This window comes from Cnephaeus nilssonii (assembly GCF_951640355.1).
Source record: "Cnephaeus nilssonii genome assembly, chromosome: 8".
Lineage (NCBI taxonomy): Eukaryota > Metazoa > Chordata > Mammalia > Chiroptera > Vespertilionidae > Cnephaeus > Cnephaeus nilssonii.
Genome location: NC_137079.1, coordinates 15,066,167 through 15,086,854, shown reverse-complemented (window position 1 = coordinate 15,086,854; position 20,688 = coordinate 15,066,167). Strand labels below are relative to the sequence as shown.

Below are 20,688 nucleotides of genomic sequence, written 5' to 3'. Positions count from 1 at the left end.
ATGTATATCTCACTTTTCTTGAGCTTGGAAAACTTTTTCTCATTCTTAGCTTTCAGAGGCAAAGATATTCCAGGAATCAGGCAAACTTGAAAATTAACTCTGTCAATCCTCTGGAAACAGCTCATCAGAAAAGAGCAGGGTGCTACAACATTGCAAGGTATTCTTTCCATGGTGCCTTCTATTTTTACCTCCAGGTTCCTGCTATTTAATGTAGCCTTAGTAGTTTCTAATTTTCTTGCAGGGAGGAGCCCAGATACTGGCAATGTTTGACTTACCACCACTTTATAGCTCAGTTCCGCCAGGTTTGCAGATTCTCTTAACGTTTTCTTAAGCAACCCACATGTAATTTGAGGAAATCTTGGAACATTTAGTGATATTGCCTGATAGCACTGAGACTTTGCTGAGGGTAATTGGTTTCCAAGAGGTCCCATAATTAGCATAATCATGGAGGACAATATTGCATCATGTTTGCAATAATTTCTAGATATCTGTATTTTCTTTGGATTTCCATGTTTTATTTTTAAGAGTACACAGTATTCTTAATAATAGTGTCCTGTCCTATGCAGAATTCTTTGAGCATTCAGAACTACAGTGTATCTTAGATATTTCTGCAATTAAATTCATTAATGAATAATTAATCATTTATGTTTTTTTTGCCTTGATATGTCTTTACCTACAGAATCCCTTATAACCAAAGAAAAGTAGTGCCTTTGCTCTGAACTTTTTTCACATGGAATTTTTCATGCAACAGGAAATACCTTAGAGTTAAATTTGATATCAAGAGTTTGGCTGCCTTTTTCTTTGGATGGCAAATCAGTATGACTGAAATGATGTTTTGCTTTATTATAAAAAGAGATTTCTATTCAACAAGGGACATGGATTATAATGCTTTATCAACAGCATGGTGATATGTGGCTTTGCTTTAAGTGCCACTATTTTTAGCTTTGCTATCATTTCTAAGAACACTCTAACAGTAGACACAGTAATCACTAAATATAAATAAGAGATATGACTACATCAACACAGGTGCTCAGATAGCTAGGTGATAACAGGATACTAAGACTTCAGTCATTCAATTAGTTCAACTTCCACTAAAATTCAGAATATGAAATCATTGGGAACTTGGCTACTTCTGTTAGGTCGGTATCATCCTACCAGGGGTCAATGCCTCTGATGTCAATTTTCGTCCTCTGTATTTAATATCTATAGTTTTCATTTTACTTTGTCCTCTATCTATGTGCATTTAAGCTTGGTTTTATAACCAAGTGTTCTTCTCTAAATCCAGTTAATAGTAGGTGTATTAGAAACTTTTGATGATCATGGTAATAGTAACAAAAAGCTTCCATTTTTGTGAAGGCAGGATGTCTGTTAAAGAATCATTCCTTCCCCGCAAGCTCCCCGTGATTTGGGTTGGTTAAGTTTGTGTTCTTCGGTTTTCTCATGCCTTAATGGGAATAATAAAAAATTATTGAGGGGAAAAGAATAATATTGAGCTAAAATCACAATGTTGAGCTAATAGTGCATGTAGAACCCTTAACTCATGGCATATTGCAAGAACTCACTTGATGCTAAGTGACTTGATGCTGATGCTGATGAAGACAATGCCAATGACTCCTTTAGTGTTTGGTTGATCTTAGCTGCAGAATCCATGGCTGAGCATGAGCTGGATCCATCCCTTGGATGCCCATGTTATTTCAACACAGATGAGTGATTTTGACCAAAAATGTGAAACACCATGATTCTTTCTTTCTTGATTAATTGATTTAGGCTTTTTTAAACAAAATATTTGTTTGTTATACTGTATGCAAAACAATTTTCACATACAAAATCTCATGCATAACTCAAATGACCCGGTGATGTAAATATTTTCTTTATCTTCCCAACTTTACCAATAAAAAGCAGAAGCTTAAGGTAGTTACGGGGCATGTTTCAAATCATAGAGCATCATGTGGCAAAGATGCAAATGAGAGCCAATATTCTGACTTCCCACTGGGCTTTTCAGTACACCATTCCATTTAAATTGTGGAGACTTCACTCGTGCTCTGCTCTCACTGGCCTGTGTAACTTTTCATTTCAAACTATTTCTGGATGCTCATGCTTCCTTCTAGGTCTTACTGAATTTGTCATGGCATCTTATGAGAGTGTTGTTAACCTCTGGCCTCAGGCTCTGATGACTCTTGACAACCTCTTATTTTCTTTCCACTTTAAAAATTATTATCCTATCATTACAGGATGTTTAAGAAAACAGTTCCACAATGCCTACTCTTCAAGACTGGTTTTGCTTTGCTTTCTTTCCTCTTTCCATCCTATTTATTCCACAAACATTTATTGACAGGAAGGTATTGGTAACACCTGACATGTTAGGTATTTTGCTAATTTCTGGGAATAAAAAGAAACACTGAATTTCTAAACTGGTTCTCTGATTTTGCTACTTTCTTCTGATCTCATTTCCACAAATAGGACTGATTTTATCTTTGAATTATTTGAATTGTATTGCTAAAACACTCCAATTCAGCCTTCACCGGTTTGGCTCAGTGGATAGAGCGTCGGCCTGCGGACTGAAGGGTCCCAGGTTCGATTCCGGTCAAGGGCATGTACCTTGGTTTCGGGCACATCCCCAGTAGGGGGTGCGCAGGAGGCAGCTCATCGATGTTTCTAACTCTCTATCCCTCTCCCTTCCTCTCTGTAAAAAAATCAATAAAATATATATTAAAACACTTCAATTCAGTCTAACCCCAAACGACCTTTTTCACACATACAACTAGCTACAGTAGTTTTTTTCTACCCATCTACCTTTTTTGTTTGTTTATTTTGTTAATCCTCACCAGAGGACATTTTTTCTATTAATTTTTAGAGAGAGTGGAAGGGAGGGGGGAGACAGAGAGAAACATTGATGTGAGAGAGACACATCAACAAGCTGCCTCCCACATGCGCCTTGGCCTGAGCTATGGATAGAGGTACAACCAAGGTATATGTCCTTAACCGGAATTGAACCTGTAATCCCATCCCCACAGTCTATGGGCCGATGCTCTAACCACTGAGCAAAACCAGCTAGAGCTCTACCCATTTATCTTAATTAATGTGAAAGTTCATATGCATACAGTTTGCATTGCTTTCCAGCTTTTTTTTGTGTGTGTGTCAGAGTTCCTATATAATCTTTTCAAGTTCACTTATATACTCTATAATTCACTGAATCAAAAGAAACAATCTTTTTTTAGCTAGGTCTCAAGATCCACATTTCATCTTTATTCTCTTTAACTTCCTAAAAAACTAAGCCCGTCTATTTCTCAAAACTCTGTGAACTGACTAGCAACTTAATGCCAAAATAGAGCCATCGAAGTAAATGTTGTATTTCTACATCCACACCAAATGCAATCTGTAGGTGGGCTTCTCCATAAGCCTGTTTAGTTTAACTGATACACATAGGGGCTTAGCATTCGTGTGGAGGAAGAAGGCACAATATTCATGCCCCTTCCTAAAATCTGGAGATTTTTTACTTTTCCCCTCATCCTCTTTAAATCCTCCTCTCCTAAATTCTTGATATTTATCTCTATTGATGATATAATTCTCTGATCCAGATCTAGGTTAACTCTCAGGTCTTTGCTGTACTCTAAGATATCTATGGAGAGATTCTCATTGTAAGATAATATTGACTACTGACACCAATTCATTCATTTTCCAAGAAGAAACAAATAGGATAAAAACAAAAGGTAAATTTTAAATGTACCAACTCAGGCTTACTTTTGGCCCGTAAGACCCAATCCTCTGTAAGGTCATACCATGCCTAAAAATTCTCCTGTTTTAAAAAATGACAATGCCCTTAAGAAAAAAATAGAGTGATGTACTTTCTTTTACAGGCCCCCCAGGAATTACGTAGTCAGTTATACAGGCCACTTCTTTACTGCACTTATTCCTCATTCCAATAATGTAGAGTGTGGTGACATTGGAGGCATTGACTAGTGTAACTTTTAAATGGTAATGACATCCAACCTGTTTCATAAAAATGAGAGAGAAAAAAACATCATTGCACACATTTTCTCTAGAGAAATGACATGCATTAGTTTTTATGAGAAAGGCTCTCTACTTGGAAAGTGCTGTGTTTCAGTATGCATAGCAACATATATTGTCACATATGAAGTATGATACAGATGATCCAGCCAACTCTCCCATTTTATATTGCATTGGTCAGACATTTATTTATGTCCTGTAACAAATTCTGTATTCTACAGCTAAAGGGTCTTGCAGAAGGCTCAGCATTGACATAATCAACTAAAGGATTGAATATAAGCTATAGAAGCGAAGATGAAAGGAAGTGGGCTTTTTGGTCCTAGAAATGTACACTTATGTTTTCATATGTCCATTTAGGCTTTTTATAGTTCCACTGAGGAAAATCCCATAGAACTGGAATGGACTTGCAGCAACAGAAATTTAGGTTAGCTAAGAGAAGGAAAGTCTACGTACGTTAAACCAGTTTCAATGGGGGGTAGTAAAATCTCTGAACATCATTGTTTAGGTAAGTTCATTATGATACCCTCGAATACAAGGATATGAACCAGACAAGCTCTTTTCTAGCCCTTGTTAAGTAACATACGTTTAAAATTACTGTGATTATTAGCATATGGATTGATTTTCTTGGCATAATCATGAAATGTAACAAAATAGGCACAAACAAGTTACTCCCTTAAAGTGTTTGTTGAAGGCATTATAAATCTTTTTTTTTAAACTTTCATTTGAGAAAATTTTATTACTAAATTTGGTTCTTTTTTAAAATCATTATTTCCCCCCCCCCCCACACACACACTGTATGTAACACTGGTGGCAGCTTTTTTTTTTTTTTAATTTTCTGTCTAAAAGTAGACTCCTCCTGGACATGTGAATATTTTATTCTGCATAATGATTATTTGAGAGCAGAATGATGTAGTATAAAGATATCTGAACTGTAAGACAGAGTGCCGTGGTTCTACTGTTATCTCGCCTACTAGCTAGTGGTGTGACCTTAGACAGGTCATTTTTGAATGTGATTCCTTAGCTCCTCTGGCAACCTCATCACAGCGTTAGACGAGTGATGTCTTATATTATTTCCTTCCTTGAAATTCTATTCAGGAATTTTATTGAATCATAGTTTACATACGTCAGTATTTTATATTTTTAACATACTTAAAAATAGTTTATTTGTATCACACTTTAAAGTCCTAACATGCGTTAACTTGTTAGTGAATAGTTAAAATTCATCAATATAGGCATAGAGTTTAAGAATAATTAGCTAATACAACAAATGGTTACCTTGTAATGGGTAAAAGTTTGTAATTACAACACTTAATTTCTTGTGACTCAACTGTCCAATAGCTCTCATCTTTCATTTAATATGTTTTGGTTTCATCTAATAGGTTTGGAAATACACATGAATATTTGTTCCCTTCACATACCATTGTATATTACTTTTATAAAATGATTGGTTTCATTATAAATATTCAGAAATATAAATATAACAATATGTTATGCATTAAAAAACCAATGTCATTTTAGTCATTACTAGATATATTTCTTCATATGTTGCACATTTAAACATTTAAGATACCTTAAAAAGACTACAGCCTGGTAGAAATGTAATCTTATGATTATAAACACATGATCAGATTTTCATATAATTGTAGTAATTTCCAGCTGCCTTAAAATAGTAATAATGAGTGTTATTGTCATTGGGATTTACTTCAGTTATTCAAAAATATTCACAAAAACATGACCTGAATAGTGAATTCAGGGAATTTAATATAAATTAAATCCAATTCTGATATTTAATATTTTAAAACTCAGATTAAATACTACTTAGGACAGGTTACACATTTACTTTTGTTAAAAATTAATGAAACATTTAAGCTGTACATTAGCAGCTTGACCTATGGTTAAAGCTGGTTTGGGAACATACTGAAGAATCCAATCTTCATATTTTAAATGAGACACAAAATATTCTTTGGAGATTCACTATCAAGAAAAGTTACTCTCGTGCTATCTACTCTCCCTGTTGGCAAAAGAAAGGAAATAAAAAGAATTCATTTATACCTCGCACTTATGTGTGAGAATATGCGTTTGTTTCATATTATGCCATGCAACAAGAAAGTTTGTCTTATAGCTCTACTGATAAATAAGTTAAGAATAAAAAGGGATTAAAAGAACATCTTAGTTTATGGAGGAAAAGAGTCAAGTCTCTCTGGAGCCTATTTTAGAATTGACATTTTGCTAAAACAATTTGACTCACAGTTTTCTACCCACTACACATTTTCCACTCCTGATTTCATGGCTTAGCTCTAAAACCTAGGAAATCCACCACTTGCTGCAAGAGGCTAACATTCATCCCCATCTCTCTGCCTCTCCAAAGACTGCCTCCAAGCGTAAAAATAGATAGTCCACCGCGTCTTACCTAGACCAGGAGGAGCTGCGACGCCAAGGCATGACATTGTTCAACTCTCAGGTTAGCCAAGAAGTCTGCGCCGTTAGTTTCTCCAGCATCTAAGTTCCCATTTCGTGGTTGAGATCATGGCTCTATTCTAAGCAGTTCTGCGCAGTGTGTGATCCTAACAAAAACACCCTCGGCAGCTGGAGGGAGCCTCAGCCGGAGCAGGAGCCTGTCAAGGCGCTCCCAGTGACTTCTGTCTACTGCGCTCAGACTGATGTTTTGCGAAAGGGGCCTCCACCAGCAGGCCCAGATTGCCTGGGAAGCATTTCCTGCCTCCCTCCGAGGAGTGTGCATGTGAGAGAGGCTGCACGAGGGGAGGGGAGGGGAGGGAGAGGGAGCCCAGAGCCCGCCTGGGCGTTGTAGGAGTTCTGATTTTACACAGAACTGAAGTGAGTTTGTCAAAGCTCTTGAGGTGATTAGCTGGAGAGTCATAAAGTCCTAGAGCTTTTTCTAGCCCGCCTTGCTTATGAGGAAAAAAAAGGAGAAAAAGAAAAACACAGCTCCCGCCCTCCCCTACAGCTTTTCCACTCTATTAAATGTATAGACACAACTTCACCCAAATACCTCTGCAGCTCTCCTTTCAAAAGATCTTTTAAGAGAGCAAGACGAAATTTAGTGTTCATACCGTAATCCTTCTAAAGGTGAAATCAATCCTCTTCTCGACCCTTCTCCCACTTGGAAACGCTGCGGCCTTGCAGACTCTACCTGAGATGGTCTGGGAGTCAAATCCCCAGGATCCAGGGAAGGGAATGTTTTCTCCAAGAGCCGCCCGACCCCAAGATTCCTGCACAACATTCAAGTAGTTTGTGTCCCGGCCCATGCAGCGTTCCCTCTACTCAGAATCCTCCAGTTACACAAGCTCAGGGCTGGCAGAACAGAAGACAGACTCCATCTTGATCCTATTACAGCCTTGCTGACATTAACCACTTGCAACTGCTTCTCCCCCAGCCTGACAGCGTCCCTGAATCACGTCTCCAAAGCAGCTCATGGTATCTGCGTCCTGCGTCCGACACAAATTTTGTGAACTATCATCTGTTTATCTTTTCTGCTTGCCTGAGCCTCCACTGAAGGACTTCCTCCTAGCTGCTCCAGGCTGGGAACTTGGGACTACCATTTGGTTTTGATTAAAACCAGACAGCCAACTCGGGAGAATGTAGGGAATAAGCTAATGGAAACAGCAAGTGTGGCTTTAATTAGGGCATCAATTAATAATAGATGTTAGCCTGTCTTAGCATAAGATGACACCGATATAAACGCAGAGGAAGCGCAAGTCGTTTCAGAAAAGTTACACCGATCCTCAGTCTCTCATGACCCAGGGTTCTCCTTAGGGAAAGTGGAGGGGGAAGAGGAGGGAGGTGGCCTGGGGACATCAGGTTGTGGAGAGGACAGTGGGGTGGCCTCTTTGTTTACACCAGAGCAACAGGAAGCAGCATCTCTGAGTTTAATTATCTTACTCAGTGGAAATTGCACAGTAACGTCTCACTTCTGTTTTATTTACAAGTCAATGGATTCTTTTGCTATGTAGGACTAAAGCATCCCCCCCCCCCCCCCCCCCGTGATTAGATCAATCTGATTATTGGATCTATGGTTTGCACATTTCTAGAGATTTCAATAATGAGAGGAAGGAGAATAATTTCAATACAGTAAATGAGTAATATACAAAGAGGTACAAGAAGTATTAAGCCTATTAGCCCTAAGATCCCTACGATATGTCTCTGGAATTATAAGTAGTTTTCATTATTCATGACTATCCTCAGTTGGCTCTAAGTTTTATAAGGGCTGACAGATACCTGGATGTCACAATGGATGGATAGTGCTTTTTAGTGCTCCCTGAGAATATCGGGTAGGTGATAACTCAAAGAAGCAAGATATTATACTTGCTATTTCTTTTCTTATTAGGAAACTAAAATCTCTCAAAATTAATATAAAGCTTGGACTATTAACAAATTTTAAGTGGCAAGAATGATATATTGTGCGTGAATTCGAAGATGAGAAGCAATCAAATAAAATTGTAGGCAGAAGCAATTTTTTAATGTTTATATCAAAATTTTACCCATTAAAAATGAGCATTTAGACTTCTTTAATTTAACCGTCAACCATATGGCAAGAAGGAAGCCCATACTTTCATAAATTATTTGAAGTTATTCATCTTTATATTCACAATGTTTCCACGGAAACTATGCCATTAAATCTTTCCAATAATCTTTGTGTGTATTCCTATTTTACAGATAAAGTATTAGAAATCTGTGGAAGTAATTTTCTCGCAATCAAATGATAGAAAGTGGCCAACGACACATTGGAACCCAGATTTTCTAACTAAATTTTGTGCTTTTTTCCTCCCTGTGTTTCTCGGCTCCCATTTAATTGCTGTGTGAAGTTGGGAAGACTTTTAAAGCTCTCTTGGATTCCTTTTTAAAAATAGGGACAATTTCACATAATACACAGGTTGGAAAGCAGGATTAACTTTATGTACACAAATACTTATAAATTTACATTTATTTCCCTAAGGGCAACACAATAGCAGAATGGAATAAGAATTGATGCAAGTTCTTTCCTAAAATAACATATATATCTCTATCTCTGCCTCTAGTCCTGCTTCAGGTATATAGTGGGTGCTCAATCAATGTCAGTATTCTGCTAATTCTTCTTAAAGCTAGATTCTCCTCGTAAATATTATATCCCTCCCCATATAATTCAGCCTTGTTTCCATTTATATTGGACTGAGAAAATAACAGAACCCTATTCACATACATTTATAAATGCCTTTTTAGATATCTAGACACTTTTTAAGCAGTTTCCTCCTTAATATTCTCTTCTTTAAACAAAATAAGGCTTTATGCTTTATCCTGTTATTAGAAAGATTACTACCCAAATCTTTAATCACTCTTATTTATTTTTCATCCTTCAGTTGCCTGACTCCAAACAAATCTCAGAGCTTGGTTTCTCATAAAGGCCTTACAAAATATGAGTACAAAGATAAATATTGAGATAATTTTCTAAATATTTAACAATGTCAAGAACATAGCAAATAAGAGAAAAAAAACTGGCCATTGGATTTAACAATGTGGAAATCACTGTTGATAATGACAGAGAATCATATGGACAGAAGTCATGTCAGCAAGGTTTGAAAGAGAATTTGAGGAAAGGAATTGAAGACATGGGTCAATTCTTTCGAAGTTTTATTGCAAAGCAAAGCAAGCCAATGGGAGGGTAACTGTCTGGGGCCAGGAAAAGCATTTATTAAGATGGGGGAATAACACTTTCTAATTAAAAAAAAAATCAGTGTGGTATCTTCCCAAAGGCAGAAAAAAGATTTTGGAGAGAAAAGAGTGGAGAAATGCTGGAGTGGATTTTTGTGTAGGAGAGAGAACTTGAAATCTAGGCGCAGGGACTGATTTTAGCTAGGAGCATGATACATGTGAAGACTAGTGGGTATTAGCCCAGCTGGTGTAGCTCAGTGGTTGAGTATTGACCTATGAACCAGGAAGTCAAGGTTCGATTTCTGGTCAGGGCACAAGCCCAGGTTGCTGGCTCCTGCGGGGGAGGGGGAGTAGCAGGGGCTGGTGGGTGTGTGTGTGTGCCGAAAGCAGCCGATCAATGATTCTCTCATCATTGATGATTCTATCTCTCTCTCTCCCTTCCTCTCTGAAATCAATAATAATAATAAAAAAGACTAGTGGATATTAGATATCATGATGTAATTAGTCACTCAGCAAATTCCAGGTAACCACTATTATGGTTTTCATTGCTATTCAATTTTAAATTATTTTGTTGCTCTTAGTCACAAAAAGATCATACCTACAATAAACAATCGATTAAATAGATGGTATAGAAGAAACAAAACTTACAAAATGACACAGCTGTGCTTCTCTGTGTGATTTATTGTATAATCCCCCTCCTGTATTTTTCTGATGAAACCTGGTCCAGCCAGGTGCAATAGAACTCCCTCCCCGCCCCCCGCCCCCACCGCCCCCCCCCCCCCCCCCCGCCGCCACCAGCACTGTACATCTCAGTTCTAGCCCTTAAAGTTGCAAAGAAAGGTTTTGCTTTGTGATTCTCCCATCTTACTGTTGTTTTCTAGTTCTGAGTCCTTTTGCTAATTTCTTTATTTTTAATTTTAATTCATCTCTCAATTGTCCAAATTTATGTTTATTTTTTTATTTCCCATATGTATTTTAATACCTCTATTGAAATTTAATTGATACACAATAAACTGCACATATTTAAAGTGTATGGTATGATTGGTTTTGACAAATGTTTACACCTGTGATAACATCACTACAATCAAAATAATGAACATCTCTATCACTTCCAAATTCCTGTGCCTCCTTGTCATCCTTCCTTTTTGGTCCTTTCTCTCCCTCCACCCCCAAGCAAGCACTGATCTATTTTCTGTCACTGCAGATTAGTTTACATTTCTGGACATTTATTTACGTGAAATACTATGTATGCATTTTCTTCCCTTTTCTTTCACTTAGTGTAAGTATCTGAGATTCACTCATATTGTTGCATGTATCAATAGTCCATTCCTTTTCTTTATTGATTAAGGTTTTACATATGTGTCCTTTTGCCCCCCCACCCCCCTACCCCCAACCCCCCACTCCCCCCATCCCCGCTGCTCATGCCCTCACCCTCCTGGTGTCTGTGTCCACTGGTTAGGCTTATATGCATGCATACAAGTCCTTTGGTTGATCTCTCCCCCTTAGCCCCACCCTCCCCTGCCTTCCCTCTGAGGTTTGACGGTCTGATCGATGCTTCTCTGTCGCTGGATCTGTTTTTTGTTCATCAGTTTATGTTGTTCATTATATTCCACAAATGAGTGAGATCATGTGGTATTTATCTTTCTCTGACTGCCTTATTTCGCTTAGCATAGTGCTCTCCAGGTCCATCCATGCTGTTGCAAATGGTAGGAGTTCCTTCCTTTTTATAGCAGCATAGTATGCCATTGTGTAGATGTACCACAGTTTTTTAATCCACTCATCTGCTGATGGGCACTTAGGCTGTTTCCAAATCTTAGCTATTGTAAATTGTGCTGCTATGAACATAGGACAAATTCTGCTGCATATGTCCTTTCTAATTGGTGTTCCTAGTTTCTTGGGATATATTCCTAGAAGTGGTATCACTGGGTCAAATGGGAGTTCCATTTTTAGTTTTTTGAGGAAACTCCATGCTGTTCTCCACAGTGGCTGCACCAGTCTGCATTCCCACTAGCAGTGCACGAGGGTTCCTTTTTCTCCGCATCCTTGCCACCATCCTTGTCATTTGTTGATTTGTTGATGATAGCCATTCTGACAGGTGTGAGATGGTACCACATGTTTGTTTTTTGAGGGATCTCAATATCAGATACCAAGCTGTATTAGTCCATTCCTTTTTATTGCTGAGTAGTGTTACATTGTAGGGATACACCATGATTTCTTTACCCAACTGTTAATGGACAGTTGGGACCATAACATTAGAACAAAGTTATTTGACTATTACAAATAAAGCTGCAATGAATAACCATGTACAAATCTTGGTATGCATGTATTGTTTAATTTCCTTGGATAAAACCTTAGGAGTGAATGGCAAGGCCAGTTGATAGACATATTTTTAACTTTTCCAGGAACTTCCAAACTGTTTTCTAAAGTGGGTGTGCCATTTTATATTTCCACTAGAAGTTTCTGAGAATTTTTATTGTTCCACATGCATGCAAACACTTAGCAAGATTAGTTGTTTTTTCATTTTAGCCATTCTAATAGATGTGTAGTCATGTCTCATTTGCATTTTCCTAATGAACACTAATGTTGAGCATCTTTTTCTGTGCTTATTTATCAGTATTTCTTTGATGCGGTGTCTATTCAAATTGCATGTCCATTTTAGAAAATTGAGTTGTTGGTTTATTTATTATTGAGTTGTGAGAGATTTCATTGTAGCTTTACAGAAGTTTTGAAATCAAGTATTATCAATATTTCAACTTTGTTCTTCATTTTTAAAGTTGGTTTGGATAATCTAGGACCATGACATTTCCATGTGAATTTTAGAAGCAGCTTGTTCATTTCTACCAAAAAAAAAAAAAAAAGCCTATTGGAATTTTGATAAATTTGGTAGTTAGATCAATTGGGAGAGAATTAACATCTCAATAATGAGTCTTCTGTTCCAGGAACACTATGTATCTCTTCTTTTATTGAGATTTCAACTTATTTTATTAGTGTTTTGTACCTTCAACTATAATAGTCTTCTTGCACATTTTTGTCAGGGCTATCTCTAAGTATATGTTTTATTCCATTGTAAATGATATCTTTAAAAATAATTATTTATTGCTATTATATAAAACACAATTTATTTTTACATTGATTAGTATCCTGCAAACTTACAAAAATCACTAATTAGTTCTAGTAGGTTCTTTGAAGATCCCTAAGATTTTCTACCTAGGTGATCATGCTGTATATGAATACACTGAGTGGTCAGATTATTATGATCTCTGAACGCATAATAATCTGGCCACTCAGTGTGTGTATGTGTGTGTGTGTGTATGAGGCCCGGTGCATGAATGCATGAATTCGTGCATGGGTGGGGTCCCGCCAGCCTGACCAGGGGGAGGGGACATGGGCGGTTGGCCGGCCTGCCTGCTAGTCGAACTTCTGGTCGAGGGGACAATTTGCATATTAGCCTTTTATTATATAGGATATACACTGAGTGGCCAGATTATTATGCCTTCAGAGATCATAATAATCTGGCCACTCAGTGTAAAGACAATTTTGTTTTGCTTTTCCATTTAAATGCTTTTTATTTCATTTTGTTGTTGCCTTATTCTACAGGCTGTAATCTGCATTGCAATGTTGAATAACATTGGTGAAAGTGGACATTCTTGCCTTGCCTTGGGTCTAGGGGAAAAAGCATTTGGTTTTTCACTGTTAATTATGATATAAGCTGCCAAGGTTTTATTGTTGATGCCCTTTATCAGGTTAAGGAAGTTTCCTCTATTCTATGTTCTCAAATGAGAATGACTTTGTTCCCCAGGGACATTGGAGATTTTTGTAGAGATTTTGGCCATCACAGCTAGGACAGAGTGGAGCTCCTGGCTACAAAACATATTACAATGCACAGGACAGCTTCCCACACAGATAATTACGTGACCCAAAATGTTGATGATGTTGAGGTTGCGGAACCCACCTTGCTCTGTTTCTGGTTTGCTGATAATATAGTTTTTTTTTTTTTTTTTTTTTTTTTTGTGTGTGTGTGTGTGTGTTTTAAATCAGGAAAGGATGTTGAAAATAATATTTTTCTGATAAGTGCTTTCAGTTCACATAAAGTTTTTCTTTTTTTTTAGTCTGTTAATAATGGCATTTTTCCTAGGTTGATTTTTAAACATTAAACAGGTTTGCATTTCTTTGATAAACCATACTTTGTAATTAGATATTATCTTTATACTTCATTGAATTCAATTAGCTGAAAATTTGTTAAGAATATTTGCATCGGTGTTCAAAAAGTATTTTTTTCTTTTTCTTTTGTCTATTGATTTCTAATTTAATTCCATTATGGTTGGAGAACATATTGTGAATAATTGGATTTTAGAAAATTTATTGAGATTTGTTTTATGGCCAAACATATGGTCCATTTTGGTAAGTGCATTTGAAAAAAAGTGTATTGTTTTCTCTGGTAATGTTTTATTGCTGATGCATTTGACCAAAGTGTAGAGAACTGAAAAATTTTCACCACTATTCTGTCCAGCAGGAATGAAATAGCATCTGTTGTACATAAACTGGAGGCTTATCTGTAGCGAGCCCTTAGTTTCACTGGACTTCCATTGAGCAACCTACTGTTTTCTTGAAACAGAAATCATTCTGTTCCTGGCACTTTAAAGCATTATCTCGTTTAAACTCTACATACCAGTAGGATAATTATTTATATTTGAAATGAGTATTAACTAGGTATTAACCAAAGGTTTGATAATTGAATTAAGCGAATTTTTAAGTTTAAACATATCAATGCATGTGTGTGCTTAGGCATCCAATAGAAATCATTGTTTTATTTATAGGTTATCAGCTTTCATAGATGTGGTATGTTAACCATTGGAAATATAGGACAAAATTAGAACCAAAAGGTCATAATTCTTTCTCAAAAAATTTAGATATCCTATTTAGTATCTGATAGGACATATTCACATTTATACAGTATCGCTTCAATAGCTGGTCTTATTTTCTTGAATAAAACAACACACAACAGTGATTTCTTTCACGAATGTCAATGACCAGTTTTCCATTTAGTATAAAAAAAGAAAAAAATTAAATACTTAAAATTAAAGATTTCTTGAAATTACGTATCTCATTTTAAGTTGGGGAAAAATATGTTGGGCAGAATGTAGCAAAAACGTTGCCAAAATTCAAATGTTAGGAAAATAGTTTGAAAGAGTTTGTAAAACATATGTCATAATAGGTTTCTTCTATCCTCACATTGGAAGGTTGAATTTCACTACTAAAATAATCCCATTGTGCAGTAAAATATAGCAGAGTTTCCTTTACTTATATTAGATATTTGTGGGCCAAAGTGGACTGTTGATTATAGTTGCCAAGTTCCTATGTAGACAAATGAATCACAGAAACACAGTAGCTATTTTATTTGGGAACTTGCTGAGCTGCAAGTTTTTTAATGAGTTAAAATAATATTTTGGGTTTTAGGTAGAACGTGTGAACTATCAAAAACACAGACTTTTGACTTTAAAGTTTAGGACAAAAACAACTCCACATGCAAAGTCCTTTTGAGCAACAGACCCATTGAACTTGAACTTGACCAACCCCTGGTGATGGTCTCTATGACTGTTTTCTTCGGGCTATGAAGCAGTGAAGCCAGCCTGATGATGCTGAAGCTCTTCAGTGAAGATTGTTTGTTGTATTACTAGCATGTATGCTCAAAAATGTGCATTTAAGAAAAATTAGCATGCAAAAACTAATTATTTAAGCTCATGTCTGAGTATCTATGCCTAGATGATTATTTGCTTCTCTTCTAAATGGGAACAATAATACTTATTGCTAACCAAGGACAAAACAGAAACCAAAGAATGTGAAAGATATATAAGCAAATGGAATAAGTGGATTAGAAGAAATATTTTTGTTAAAATAAAGTGGGTCAAGTAGCTTTGTTAGCATTGGCCTATTTTTTCAAGTGGAGATTTAAACAAACAAACAAACAAACAAACAATCAAACGTAGAAAGATGAAATTACTAAATCCTAGAAACCCATAGGGATGTCATTGACAGAATCCCTGTGTTGTCAATACATATTACCATCCTGCATGCTAAGAGGAAACATGTCTGACTTTCTTATTGTGAGTTCAAGGCCATGTCTTATTTATAAGTCTATTCCAAACACTACACAGTTAAGAGATTAGGTAAAAAGAGGGGAAGCTATTAGGAAATCACATTTAAGCATTAGTTTAATTAGATTGTTTTCTTCCTATCCATACACTGGAAGAACAGGGATTTTGATCAGTGTGAACTGTGGTGGAGAGGCAGGGGTAATTTAGAACAAGGGGCACGTCTGTGCAATGAGGGGTTGAGCAGTTGGTCTATAATGACATTTTTCAGGCTTAGGGGAAACCAGTGAAACATGATGGCAACTGAGGGACTGAAGATTAAGCTGAAAAAACGAGGGCTGTTTGCAACCTTATTTGGAGTTGACCAGTGTTCTACCTTTTGTTCCTCATATTTTTTTAAACATATTTTTAAAAGCATGCTCGTATGCCTTTTCTAAGTCCTCTGTGCTTACCTGCCAACCTGCTAGTGTCATAAGGTTAATGCATCTATTTTGTAAGAGAAATAGAATTATGAGATAATGCAAAAAGAAACTTAACTGCTGATTTTTTGAAAATTCCTTGAAATGCAAACCACAAAGGAAATACCTAGTTGCTTCTCTAAGGGATGGCGGAAATTGGAAGGACAAGATAGTCTCTGGTTTTTGCTTTCATTTTCTGAAGACATTTCTGTATTTCTTGGCTGTATGTGTGTGTGCGTGCGCATGCGTATGTGTGTGTGTGTGTGTGAGTGTGTGTGTGTATGTGTGTGTGTTTCCAGAAACATGTAGCATATCCTTGAGCCAGAACACATGTCTATGAGTCAAAATTTCAGCCTGCGTTTGTCTTAAAGCATGAAGCTCTGGGTGTAACCTAACAGAACCTGGCAGGTTGTCTGAATAGTTTTTTCACCACTTGACCCAAAATACAGTAAATCAGATGACATACTGTTCCAATCTTACACGAGTACTCATATTTTAATAAGGAAAGGAAGAGTGTGTTCTATCAAGATTTTCAAATACAAGCAAAATCTAGCTCAATCCAAAAATTATTACAGAATTTAATTTTGGAGTCACCAAATATAGTTTGCTTGTGTTTTTTGTTTGTGTGTTTTTTTTTTTTGGTTGTTATTGTTTTTAAATTTTATATGTATTTAGGCATTTGCTATGGACTGAATTGTGCCTCTCCTTCCAAATTCATATGTGGAATCCCTGACCACCAATGTCACAGTGTTTGGAGACTGGGCCTTTGGGAGATAATCAAGTTTAGATAAGGCCAGAAGATGGGTCCCCTTATGGGCATAACGATAGGGTTAGTGGCCTTAGACAAAGAGGAAGAGACACCAGAGCTGCCTCTCTGCCATGTGAGGACATAGAATACATAGGTAGTCATTTGCACACCAGAAAGAGGACCCTCAGTAAGAACCAAATTATCCAGCACCTTGACATTGGAATCCCCAGACTCCATAACTACGAGAAATAAATGTCTGTCTGGGAAGACTAATACAGTGTGAAAAATAATAAGCAACACCTCATTTAAAATGGAGCTGAGCCCGGCCATGGTGGCTCGGTGGTTGAGCATTGACCTATGAACCAGGAGGTCATGGTTCGATTCCTGGTCAGGGCACATGCCCAGGTTGCAGGTTCAATCCCCAGTGTGAGGCGTGCAGGAGGCAGCTGATCAATGATTCTCTCTCATCATTGATGTTTCTATCTCTCTCTTCCTCTCTGAAATCAATAAAAATATATTTTAAAAAATAAAATAAAATGGAGCTGAGAGGCTAGAAAAGATAACTCTCACACAAGTGTCACTCAACACACACATTACTGACCCCAACAGGTATATGTACCTTGCAGATCTGACTAGCAGTACTACCAGTATTACTGTACTACCTCAGCAGGAGGAATAAAAGATTCCCCCTTGTCCAGTAATTGCTCAGCCAATGGGAGGCTGTCATAGCTCAGCCAAGGAAACGTCACTGTACTTCCAACTTTGTTTCTTCTGATGGACTCTATATTTATAACAGCTACTTCCAAGCCCATAAAAAAATGTTCCTCTCCTTTGTTTCTGTGGACTTGCCCGTGGTTTGTCCTTAAACCCCATGTCCTTAGTTGTAATTTTTTCCTGAATAAATGCATTTTGCTGAAGAAATATCTGCCTGTATATTTCTTTAACACCAACAGTAGCATTTTGCAAGTTTTGGAATCTTCATTGACTTGCATTTAAAATAAAACTTAATACTAGAAACTCAACACATATAAGTTACAGTAATAATAATGGTGATGATAATGATGGAAGGGATTTAATGAATTATCTCTTCTCTCTTGCTAAAATTCCTGGAGGAAAGTAATAAAATTTTACTCTTTCTTTAAATAAATATTGGTGCTGTATACTGTGAACACGAGAACCATTCTCAGCTCTGCTATCTCTAGGTAAGATGAATCAAATATCTTGCACAGATATTTTAGAAAGACTTTTTTCATATATTACAAAAGGAAAAAATGATCTATTTCTGCTATTTTTAAAAAATCGATCCAGTTATAAAACTTCAGTTAGGTTGGGTAACGTCTCTAGTCACTCAGCCAGTGAGCGACAAGGACACTCCTCCTAGCCCAAGGAAAAGTTCTAGCCTCAGGGCAGAAGCTAACTTTTGCCTATAATATTTTTCTCCAAAACCTTTGATCTGTGCTCTGAATTCATTAAGGCCTGATTAGAACTAAAAGAGAAAAAAATAAAGAAAAGAGTTGGGGGCTTTTTCAAAAGCCATAAAAAGGTTTCCTTTCCTTGCTTTTTCCTAACACATCTCTGCCCACAGCACAACATGCATGAAACTACTTAGTTGAACAGGGTGGGATGAGACTAAGAAAATAAAAGGGAGAAGGGAATCCTGGGGGAAAGATTTTTCTGAATATGATTCTGCCAAACTAAGGGACATATGTGTGTGTGTGTGTGTGTGTGTGTGTGTGTGTGTGTGTGTGTGTATCTATATAATAAAAGCCTAAGTGAATGTTACGGTGGAACGACCAGAATGACCGGTCACTATGATGTGCACTGACCACCAGGGGGCAGACACTCAACACAGGAGCTGCCCCCTGGTGGCCAGTGTGCTCCCACAGGGGGAGCGCTGCTCAGCCAGAAGCCAGGCTCATGGCTGGTGAGTGCAGTGGCGGTGGTGGGAGCCTATCCTGCCTCCACGGCAGTACTAAGGAGCAGCGAGGTGAGTATTAAGGAGCAGTGAGCAGGCGGGTGGTAAGGAGCGAGGGGTCCTGGGCTGCGAGAGGGATGTCCGACTGCTGGCTTAGGCCTGATCCCCACGGGGAGCAGGCCTAAACCAGCAGGTGGACATCCCCTGAGGGGTCCCGGACTGTGAGAGGGTGCAGGCCATGCTGAGGGACCCCCTCCTCCAGTGCACGAATTTCATGCACCAGGCCTCTAGTGTATGTGTGTGTGTGTGTGTGTGTGTGTGTGTGTGTATTTTTTTCCCTAATTTATTTTTTATTTTGTAATTATGGTTCACATTGAATATGATTCTGCATTACTTCCAGATGCACAGAAAAGTGGCCAGAAAATCACATATTCCACAGAGCAGTCCCCTCACTGCTTCAAATACCCACCTGGCCCTATACATAGTTATCACAATATTGTTGACCATATTTCCTATGCTGTAATCTGCATCTCTGTGATGATTCTATAACTATGGATGTGTACTGCTTAATCCAAACTAAAGGATATTTTAAGGACAATTTATCTCTCAGCACCCCTCTCCTCTGTTTCTTTCCTTCTATACTTATGTGCACTTCAACTTCTGCTAAAGTAAGGAAGCCATTGTTTCATCCTGTCTCCCTTTGGAACTGTGATTCCTGACTCTGTTTTCCTTACTAAAACTTTGGGAGTCATAACGGATATGCATTAAGTGCTCACTAGTTGTTAGATTCTATTCTCAGGGCAGGACAGGGTTGCTATTTAAACCTGATAACAATCCTAGGAGCGAGGATCTATTAATATGTTCCTTGTATAGATAAGGTAACTTGGGCTGAGGTGCTTAACTGACTTGTCCAGGTTCTCACATTGGTAAGTGTGTCAGACTTCAAAGTACAAGCTCTTAACTATTGCCTTTCCATATGTTTTTGTGATATTCCCCACTATCATTTCTCATCCTGTTAACCGTCATCCCTCCATCTTTAAAGTTCTGCGCTTGACCATTTACAAAGTTCCCTTCAATATTGACCTGACATCTTCCAATTATATAAATAAAATGACAGTAAATACAAGGGATAAAAACTTTCAAAGTTGTTTATTAAAACAAACTTCATGCAAAATTTCAAAATAGCCTGTTAAATAACTGCCAGATAAACTTGGAATATGCATTAGTTGAAATACTATGTGCCATTAATAATGTTTACACTAAAATACCAATTAATATAAGCTGGAGGCAATAAAAATCACTGCAAAGTAAAAATTCACAAAATCCTAGGCTAGATACATATTAGACCCAAACTGAGTCTCCTAATATACATCATTTACTGGTTTACAAAGAAATGGAATAGGCTATCAAAAATGCTTATAAGGTCAAATTTCAACATATCAAAGTTAAACTTTATGTTTAAACAATAATTTGCTTCATAAAGTAAGCCCTAAGAACATAGCTGCAGGAAGACCCAATAGTCCCCTAAAATGATCAAACTGGGTTGTAGTTACATTTAAATGAGATAGTGGGTATGATTACTCATAAAACAAACATTTCACAACCACAAAGCTATATATATAATGTGATATAAATAACAGGGATTATTATATCAAACATATTTTGAAGTATATTACTGATATTTATAATGTTTATTTATATCCAAAGCTCTGAGTATATGGTTAATACATTTTGACAACCCAACATTTTATATATATTCTTCTCAGCCTAGTAGAACTAGCCATGGGTGAAGGCGTAGATTCATATCACTATGAGCAAGAC

At 37.2% G+C, this 20,688-nt stretch overlaps 1 protein-coding gene across 3 annotated transcripts in view; it reads right to left on the bottom strand.

The window, feature by feature from the left end:
• Window positions 1–6,710, bottom strand: part of DLC1 (DLC1 Rho GTPase activating protein) — a 371,866-nt gene extending 365,156 nt beyond the window's left edge. For 2 of the 3 annotated variants that reach the window (XM_079778921.1, XM_079778922.1), the window contains exon 1: window positions 6,419–6,710. The gene's annotated coding sequence lies outside the window, so the exon portion shown is untranslated. The remainder of the gene's footprint in view (window positions 1–6,418) is intronic. The other variant, XM_079778917.1, reaches the window with a different exon arrangement.
• Between the last annotated feature and the right edge of the window lie 13,978 nt (window positions 6,711–20,688).